This window comes from Nicotiana attenuata, unplaced genomic scaffold (assembly GCF_001879085.1).
Source record: "Nicotiana attenuata strain UT unplaced genomic scaffold, NIATTr2, whole genome shotgun sequence".
NCBI lineage: Eukaryota > Viridiplantae > Streptophyta > Magnoliopsida > Solanales > Solanaceae > Nicotiana > Nicotiana attenuata.
In genome coordinates this window covers 162,324-172,227 of record NW_017671262.1, presented here as the reverse complement: position 1 = coordinate 172,227, position 9,904 = coordinate 162,324, and the positions used below count along the sequence as shown (strand labels likewise).

The following is a 9,904-nucleotide window of genomic DNA, read 5'->3' as shown; positions in this document are numbered from 1 at the left end:
CCCCCCCCACAAACGTCGCTCCAATGTGTCTGTTGAAATCTCTTCCAATAAAAAGCTTCTCGGTATGCGGGATACCACGCACTATCTCATCCAAATGCTCCTCGAAACGCCTCTTGACTTCCTCATCCAAGCTTGTTTGGGTTGCCTACGCACTGATAATGTTCAAAGTAAAACCTCCAACAACTAGCTTAATAGTCATCAGTCTGTCATTCACCCTCCTAACCTCCACCACTAGTTCCCGGGGGTCCTTATCAACCAAGATACCTAGCTCGTTCCTGCCCCCACCCTCCCAAAATACAAAAGTTTGAAACTACCCACTTCTTGCGCCTTATCTCCTTGTCACGATCCGGATTTTCCACCCTCAGGAGTCGTGATGGTGCCTACTCGTGAAAGCTAGGCAAGGCAACTATTAAGGTTTTAACCCATTAGCAATCAACCCAAATCAGATATAAATAATAACTACAGTTAAACATATGAAAAGTGCGGAAGAGTTATAACAAATTCAAATAAACCACTACATGTCTATCCACGAATCTGGTGTCACAAATTCATGAACATCTACGAATTACTACAAACACTGGTCAGAAAAGAAAAGTACAATTATGGGGGAATTTAGGCTCTGCGGATGCCAGCAAATCTACCTTGGTCTCCCTGAACTGAAGGCAGCTACCTCAGCTACTCACCGGGTCCGGTACCAAAATCTGCACAAAAGAGTGCAAAGTGTAGTATCAGTACAACCGACCCCATGTACTGAGTAAGTGTCGAGCCTAACATCGGCGAAGTAGTGACGAGGCTAGGAGACGACAACCAAATAAATCTGTGCAGTTAAATCATATACAAACAGAATCATAATAACAGGAATCAACAGAATAAGATGGGAAGGGGACATGCTGCCTGGGATATCAGATTCTAACAACAAACCAATAAAGAAACATCAATAAGTAGCATAATGAACATCATATCTATATCAACAAAAATAATGAAACGGTAACACGTGCACGGCATCACCCTTCGTTCTTTTAGTCTCGTCCTCACCATAGGAAACAACAGAAATGGCACGGCATCGCCCTTCGTGCATACCTCTCATAATCATGGCGCAGCATCACCCTTCGTGCATTATTCCTCACAATATCGGCATGGCATCACCCTTCGTGCATTAACTCTCAAATCATGGCACGGCATCACCCTTCGTGCATTAACACTCATAATATAGGCACGGCATCACCTTCGTGCATTACACTCACTCACAATATCATGCACGGCATCACCTTTCGTGCTTTACAGTCTTCATTACCCAAACAATAGAAACAATACGTCCCGGCATGGGATTCAACAATATCTACAATAATATCCCGGCAAGGGATTCAGCTATAACCAATCTCGTTTCAACAATTACTTTACAAAATGGAACTCAACTTGAGTCAATACTCAACAATTGTGAATTACCAAGAAACTTTCATAAACTTTGTTCAACATCGATAGTTATCAATATTAGCATGGACAGTGCATAATAGAGTCATAATAATCATGGTATAAGACCCACGGGCATGCGTGACACCAACGTATAAATACTCGTCACCACACCTATACATCGTACTCATACTAACACATAGCAAATAAGACCACAAATCCTATTCCCTCAAGCTAAGGTTAGGCCAAACACTTACCTCGATTCCACGGACAAGATTAAGCCTCAATTACCTCTTTACCTCTCGATTCCACTTCCAATCCGCTTGTATCTAGTTATAATTTACTTAATAACATTAATAAGTGCTAAATAAACCAATTCTAATGCATGAAACTAGGTTTTCCATTGTTTTCCCCAAAAAGTCAAAAATCGACCCCGGGCCTGCTTGGTCAAAACCAGAAGTTCGAACCAAAACCAGATCACGCATTTACTCACGAACTCAAATATGCAATTAGTTTTGAAATCGGACCTCAAATTGACGTCCAAATCTCCAAAATTTGAAAATCCTAATTTCTACCCAAAAACACACAATTTCCCATGAAAAACCCTAGCTTTTGAAGTGAAAATCATAAAAGATGTTATAGATTGAAAAAAAATAAGTTAGAAATCGTTTACCTATGATTTGGGGAAGAACTCTCTTCAAAAAAATCGCCTATGGGAGTTTAGGTTTTGAGAAAGTTGTAAAATGATGAAAAGTTTCGTCTGAAATCCCACTTAACAGGTGCAGTTATCGCAATTGCCATCATGAGTTCGCAATTGCGAACCCTTGGAATTTCTGCTATCTTCGCATTTGCGAAGAAATCGCCGCACTTGCGACTACTGAGGACTTACTGAGAACTTCGAATTTGCGAAAAAATGCGAGCAAGGCTGGCCTGGGAATACATCGCAATTGCGATCAGCCCCTCGCAATTACCAACCCTGACAAGCTCGCAATTGCGAAGCCTAACCTTGCAATTGCGAGATCAGAGCGTGCAATAAATACCATATGAACATCAGAAATTTCCTAAGTTCAAACTCACTCCATGGCGTATCCAAAACTCACCCGAGCCTTCGGGACTCCAAACACAACATGCATGCAAGTCTAAAAACATCATACGGACTTGCTCGTGCGATCAAATCATCAAAATAACATCAACAACTATGAATTTAACCTCAAATTCATGAAATTCCTTAAGAACATTGAATTTTCATTTTCTCAACTAAAGGTCCGATTTATACCAAATCGACTCCGATTCTTACCAAATTTCACAGATTTGACTTAATTATTATTTTAAACTTGTACCAGGCTCCGGAACCAAGATACGGTCCCGATACCATCAAGAACACGTATCATTTCACTTCTAAAAGACTTTATATTTTCCAGCAAACAATTTTCTTCAAAAATTCTTTTCTCGGGCTAGGGACCTCGAAATTCGATTCCGGGCATACGTCCAAGTCCCATATTTTACCACGGACCCTACGGGACCGTCTAATTATGGATCCGGGTTCGTTTACCAAAAATATTGATCAAAGTCAACTTTAACCAATTTTAAAGGCTAAATTCATTATTTTTCTTAAATTTCACATAAAAGTTTTTCGAAAATGCGCCCGAACTGTGCACACAAATCGAGGTAAAATAAAAGGAGGTTTTTAAGACCTCGGGACACAATTTTGACTTCTAAAACAAGAGATAGACTCCTACCCATTTAGTCTCTTGTACATAAGCTATATTGATCTTCCTTATCTCGAGAATCTTGGCTAACTCTATAGATTTTCCAGTCAAAGTTCCTATGTTCCAAGACCCCACTCTCAGCCTAGTAGCTCCCTTAGCCCTCTTACACCCCTTACCCCCTGCGCTAACACCCCCGAGGACAAGACCTTACCCTACCGTCGTTCACCAAACCACTATAATCTAGGAGTCACTACGCAAGTACTATCTCGAAAACAAGCAATAAAAATAAAATGAATTACGAAATATAATCTACCACTATGGTTGCCAAACAGGTGAAGAAATAAAATAAAGGAAATAACGGGAACTATAATTTAGCACTAAATGTCAGACAAACACGTGAAGAAATAGAACAAAGGAACTAAAGTACCAATAATCTACAACTAAAGGATAGAAAAATAGGTGAAGAAATACAATAGAAGAGCTAAAGGGGGCTATAATCTACTATTAGAGGTCACAAAGAAAATATGCAATAAAGAATCAAAATAAAGCACGAAGGATAGAAATACCTAAATAGAGGAACACAACAAGAATGGGGAAAATCCAGTCAATGCAATATAATTCGGGATACCCAATAGAAACAATGAATAACAAAGCAAGAATGCTAATCAGATTCAAAACTCAGAGCAATAATGTTAAAATAACTAAGCAAGAATATAACCAACAGAAAGGATTCCCAAAAATTGATAAGCGGTAGAAGAATTAAAGCAGCAGAAGAATTAACGAAGTAAATCAATAACCAAAACTAAAAATAAGTAGGAAAAAGCAACGATTGAACCTTGTCGGAAGCCCTGATCGTCGGACAGGGGAGATCTGAATCCCAAAACGTCACCGTTTCAACTGATCGAATAAAAAGTTCTTCAAAATCTGTTATGGACGTTCCTCATTAAGTAATCGGTAAGTATGGAAGTTGTAAGACTTACCAAATTGGAAAGTAAACCTACAATAATTGCAAAATGTGAGGCATAACTTGTTTAGAAAGCCCTCTATATCTTCCATGGAATTATCTTAATACTATAAATCTTAGTACTATTAATCTTTTGTCATAAGAACACGTAACTAGGTCATATATCTTTGTTAATATGGTAAGCATCTAACGAAGTTTGAGTTTCTTATCTTTTTCTGTAACTTCTTTTTTAGGTGCTAGCCCTACAGAATTTTGTCGTTCATCCCAACTTAATGTTGTTGATTTCTCACTCAAAGATGCGGCCCAAGATGACAAAGGTGGTGAAAGTGGATCCATTAAAAAGAGAAGTAGGCCCGAATATCCGCCAAAGAACCTGTCAAATGACGTTTGGGACCCTGGCTAAGATAAGGCTAATATGGATATAAAATGGGGAAGCTACGGAGAAGATCCTTATGGAAATACTGAGTCTTTTCTTTAATTTGATTTAGCTCTTGTTAGAGCACTCTGCAACCTTCCTCCATTCTTGTTTTCCTTTTTTAGTTTCTTTTCCTTGTATCCGATATTGTTTGTCGTTGGAATAAATCTCTATCTTCTTTAATAAATATGGATCCATTACAAAGTTTTTCTTTGATCGAGTTACACGTGCATCTCGTGCGCCACATTTTCATCATGTGCATCACTCTTATGCGTTACACATGCATCTCGTGCGTCACATCGTGCATCCGTGTTAATTATTAAAAAAAAAAATCACATACATATTACTAAACGTGTATCTGATGTATAAAACAAAATTAAAAAGGAATTCCAAGTCCTAAAAATATGTAAAATATAATACTCATTAGAAAAGCTTATATGCTTAATTCCAATATCTTAATATATAGTATTTCAAAAATTCAACAATGTTTCTTCAAATTGTTACTGGCTTCCTTCAAAGAAAATTTTGACTTTGCATTATGAATAATTCCAACAGTCATATACATATGTTTGTAATTTTGATATTAATTTCCAAGAAATAATACTACTACTATTTTGTTATGTTTAGTCGTACGTGATTGTTTGGATTTGTAATTTTACAGTTTATTTTACCTTCTCCAATCGCATCAATTAAGACGCTTGTAATATGATCTATTAACTCCTCTTCATTTTCTTTAAATTTGACTTCCCTTATGACATTAGTTTCATGAAGTGTCCGATTTATGTTTAACGGCATGTCACTTTCTCAACTTTTTCAATAACAGAATTTATGAATAAAGAATTTGATAACAGAATTAGTTTTGTTAATTTGTTTTATATTTGTATTATTTGGGTTAAATTAGGATTATGGTTTGTGGATCACCCGCAGTCGTGTAAAAGGATTTCTTTTCCATTTCTGAAATTTTGTTTACGATTTTCGATTGAATTCGTCTAAGTTTCAAATCCATTCCTTCTGTCATATCATTTTATTTTCTCTTCCCTTATTCCAAAGTTTTTTATTTTTCAAAAAGAAGAGGTGTGACAACACAAATAAGTAGGTGTCCTTTATATTCATTTTTTGCCACAACTTATGTAAGTCAGTGTCGACTCCAAATCATATTATACACACAAAATTGAACGCAAAATTGACAACATCAATATAGTTTCTTTGGATACAAGCAAAATAATTGGGAAACGAAAGTAAATATATCGAAAAATAGTATTTATAGCATGTGAAATATTTTATGTATAACTAGATAAAACTTTAGTTTTTTATATTTTTTGGCATACAAATTAAATATCATGACGGTAATAATTTACAAGACCTAGATTTATGCATTCTCACCAGGTCCCCCATAGAGTACAAAATGCTGAAACTTCCCCGGTATCGCATGCTAACCTTGTATAAGTTTGGATTATCGACATGTGTAGTTGTTTCATCTACATCAATAGTTTCACCTTTATCATTTAAAATTGTAAGTCCTCAATAATAAGCATCATAACTAGTCTCTCCAACAGAAAAAAAGCTAGAGCCCATTGGAGGTTCTGGTACACCTGGTAGACTATATACCACTCCTCCCCATTCGACATTAGTAGCAAAGCTAGCCAAGTCAGTGAAAATCCTTTGAGGCCAAAAACCAATTTGAATATGATTTTCTTCTAGAAAAAGTCACCAATTTTCATTCACCAGATCTTAATTTTATTGTGAAGAAAGAAATGTCTAAATTAGTTTTCTTTTTTAAATTTCAAATACTAATTCTAGAAAAGAATAATAAAACGTACCCGACCGATGGACATTGTGTCTTCCATTGAAGTTTTATCTCCACGATGTGAAACTTGATCATATACCATATCAACAGGTATCTCGGTGTTTACTAGAACAAAACCAGGACATAGTGTATTGAAACAATGTTTGTTACCTCCCTACAAAATATACAAAAATGTGTCATATATATGCTATGCAGATTGAGGTCATTAGATAAACAGAAAGATTATTAGTTACACAATATTGAAATATAAATCATCGAAGTAAATAAGATAACTTAAAAATGTATAAAGAGCCTAGTTTTGTTATCTCCATATAGTGTTGGGTCCACCTGTAGCATGTAATAGAGAAATCGTGATGATACTAAAAGTGATTTAATACCTTTTTGGGGTTTCTCATATGATGCCTGATAATTGTATCTGAGCTCTTTTCTTTTTACCTCCTTCTGTTGATAGACTTCTTGATTTTTTTCTTCATATTTATTAATAAGCTATTTAAATAACACTAATTTTTTTAAATCTCAATTGGGCTAATTATTAACATCACAAAACAGTTTCCTTCATATTGATTAATAAGCTCTTTAAATAACACTAATTTTTTTAAATCTCAATTTGGCCAATTATTAACATCACAAAACAGTTTATCCTGGAGATGGTTTAGTTTCAACGAACAAGACATTTACAGCTCAATTAACAGTATCCCCTAGAATAGTGCAAGAATGCAATCAAAAGAGTTATATGGCACCTATATTGGTAACATGTAACAAGTATCTGGTCAAATAGTCGAACTGCACGCAAATTGGCCCAAACATCTTTGTTTGAAAAATAAAATGAATACAGACTAGGGAGGGGAAATAAATATATAACCAAATATTTATTTCAAAAATCCACTAGGATAGTCCAAGAATGCAATCAAAAGAGTTATATAGCACCTATATTGGTAAAAGGTAATCAAGAGAGTTATATGGCACCTATATTGGTAAAAGGTAACAAGTATCTGGTCAAATAGTCGTAAAAATTGCATGGGGCGTCCTATTTGGTCGCCCCCATTTAACCTATAATCATTTTTTTTTAAAAGTTTTAACTTGTACCCACTTTTTAAACAACTTCAGCCCCATTTCTCCTCCTCCTTCTCCTCCTTCGTTTTCTTCTTCTTCTTCTTCTTCTTCTTCTTCTTCTTCTTCTTCTTTCTTCTGCTGCTGTTGGTGTTGCTATGAAACTTCAGTTTATGGGATGATTGCCATAAGTTTGTTTATCAGATTATTTAAAAATAAATTATAATTACGTAAGTTAGTAGACAATAATTTGTAAATATTTTCACGTACTGGAAGTTTAAGATCACACTTTAGTGATTCTTTTCATGATAATTCTGTTCTTTTCACGTTTATTGTTTCCAAAATTTATGATTTAGATATTGTTGACAACTGATTATGTTAGAAAGCTTTTTCAAAAACTTCAGCTTGTATATTGCTGAAGTTTTTACAAATGAACTAAATAACTTCAGCATCTTCTGCTGAAGTTTTTGAAAAAGCTTTATGACAAAACTAATGAATCTAAGGACAAAAAAACTTCAATTATTTTAGTGCTGAAGTTTTTACAAATGAACTAAATAACTTCAGCATCTTATCTAGGACAAAAAAACTTCAGCGTATTGCCTTTGCTACTTCAGGCCCGTCTACTAGAATGCTGAAGTTTTGCGTGATTGCCTTTGCTACTTCAGCCCCGTATGCTGAAGTTACGCGAAAAAGTGGGTACACTTGCAATTTTTTTTGCAAAGCAGGCACAAGTTAAAACGTGACCCAAAAAGCGGGTGTAGATGCAAACTACAACGTTAATGGAAGCAAAATAGTTTAACAGCTTGTTTGGATGGTTGTTACTCATTGTATCATACTGTATTGTTATCCCACAATAATATTTGTTTTGATTGTTTCATTAAAAATTGGTTGTATAGTAATGTTAAATCTATTGTTCTAGAACAATGAAAAGGCCCAATTTTTGAAACAACCGATTTGGTGTGGTGAGATTGTTCCTATTTTTCTTTCCAATATGTCCTAACTTATTACTCCATAATTCTATTTTACCTTTACCTTCTTTTTTTTTTTAACTCCAAATCTCTCACCTATAACATACTTTGTCTTCGTCGCATTTTTTCCAGAACTTCTGTCGCTTCCAACTCTAACGTAAAATTCCTAATTTTGTTAAAATTTGCATGAATTTAATTGCTTAATCTATTTATAAGACATATTTGGTGATAAATTAGTAGAAATGAATTTTCTCAAATTATTTTATGCATAATTCTTGATAAATTTAATAGTTAAACAATTGAGGGTATTTTAGTAAACTTATTAGTTATAGTACAGTACGATACAGTCAAATCAAATAGCAAAATGTTATTTAACAACAACAAATGATACGATCTATCCAAACGTCGTATTTATAAAACGCTACAATACAATACAATACATTATAAAACGATGGGTAACAATCATCCAAACAAGCTGTAAGCAATACCAATATTTCGCAATCCTAATTCCTAGATTTTAGTTTTTTTTTTGGCTGATGATTTTAGTACCTTTGTAATAAATAAGAATCCATTCTAAAGTCTATGACTAGTGTCTAGTGGTATCAAATTTTAAAACATCTATGTTTATGTTGTGCCGGAAAAAATTAAAAGGTCTAATTAACTTCTAAGCATGTATAGTAGCTATACAATTAAGAAATATCCACACAAAAACAATAGGAATTAAGGATGTGTTTGGTATATCGAAAAATATTTTTCACGCAAGAAAATATTTTTTTGGAAAACAATTAGTAATCTTACTTATTTTCCGGTGTTTGGTACGCAAATTAAGGAAAATAACTTCTCAAGAGTATTCATAAATAAGTTAGATACAATAAAGGAATTTTTACCTCCTATAGAAAAGGTTAACACCTTATTTATTTTAAATAAATACCATTTTAAAAAATTATATTCTATAGATACCTTTTAATGTTTATAGCAAGATATCTAATTTTGGTTACCTCCTACTCCTAAGCCACTAAATAAGCTATTCAGTTACACTATTTTCTTTCTCTCTCTACTTTGATACATCCCATTCTCTTCCCTCATTCCCTGACAACACGATGCTCAATCTCAAAATTTCTCTCACCCACATCACCTACCATTAGTCAAAAACCCCACGCTCTCTCCTCTCTCCTCTCTCTCTAGGGCGACATGGTGTAGTATAGGCTGCCATGGATGCACGGCCCTCTCCATCAAGTTAACATCAGAAGGGTTAAGGTTGAATCTCAAGAGTCTTTGTTTGGATCTCGTTTCCGAATCTGCCGTCTATGTTGTTCGCGAAGAAATCCAGTAGGGGAGCATAAATTTAAAGAGTTTGAGTGTGATTCTTGGAATTGTAAAGGAACGGTAGCACAACAATGTATTAAAGTGCTGCTGCTTTGTGAGAAAGATGAAGAAGAATAGCCGCTGCCCATTTTGACATTCTTTGGACCCCTCTTTTGTGTTACCTTATTATTATGGAATTTTTTTTTCAAGTTGGGGCTGAGCAACTTGGTTTTCTGTTAATATATTTTAATGTATTTTCAATGTATCACGCTGTAT

At 34.8% G+C, this 9,904-nt stretch overlaps 1 long non-coding RNA gene across 1 annotated transcript; it reads right to left on the bottom strand.

Annotated features, from left to right (window-relative positions):
- Window positions 1-472: 472 nt before the first annotated feature.
- Window positions 473-4,634, bottom strand: LOC109207131. Its single transcript, XR_002064971.1, has 2 exons — window positions 3,955-4,634; window positions 473-701 (listed from the first exon to the last, which is right to left on the bottom strand). It is a non-coding gene; the product is annotated as an uncharacterized LOC109207131 (long non-coding RNA).
- Between the last annotated feature and the right edge of the window lie 5,270 nt (window positions 4,635-9,904).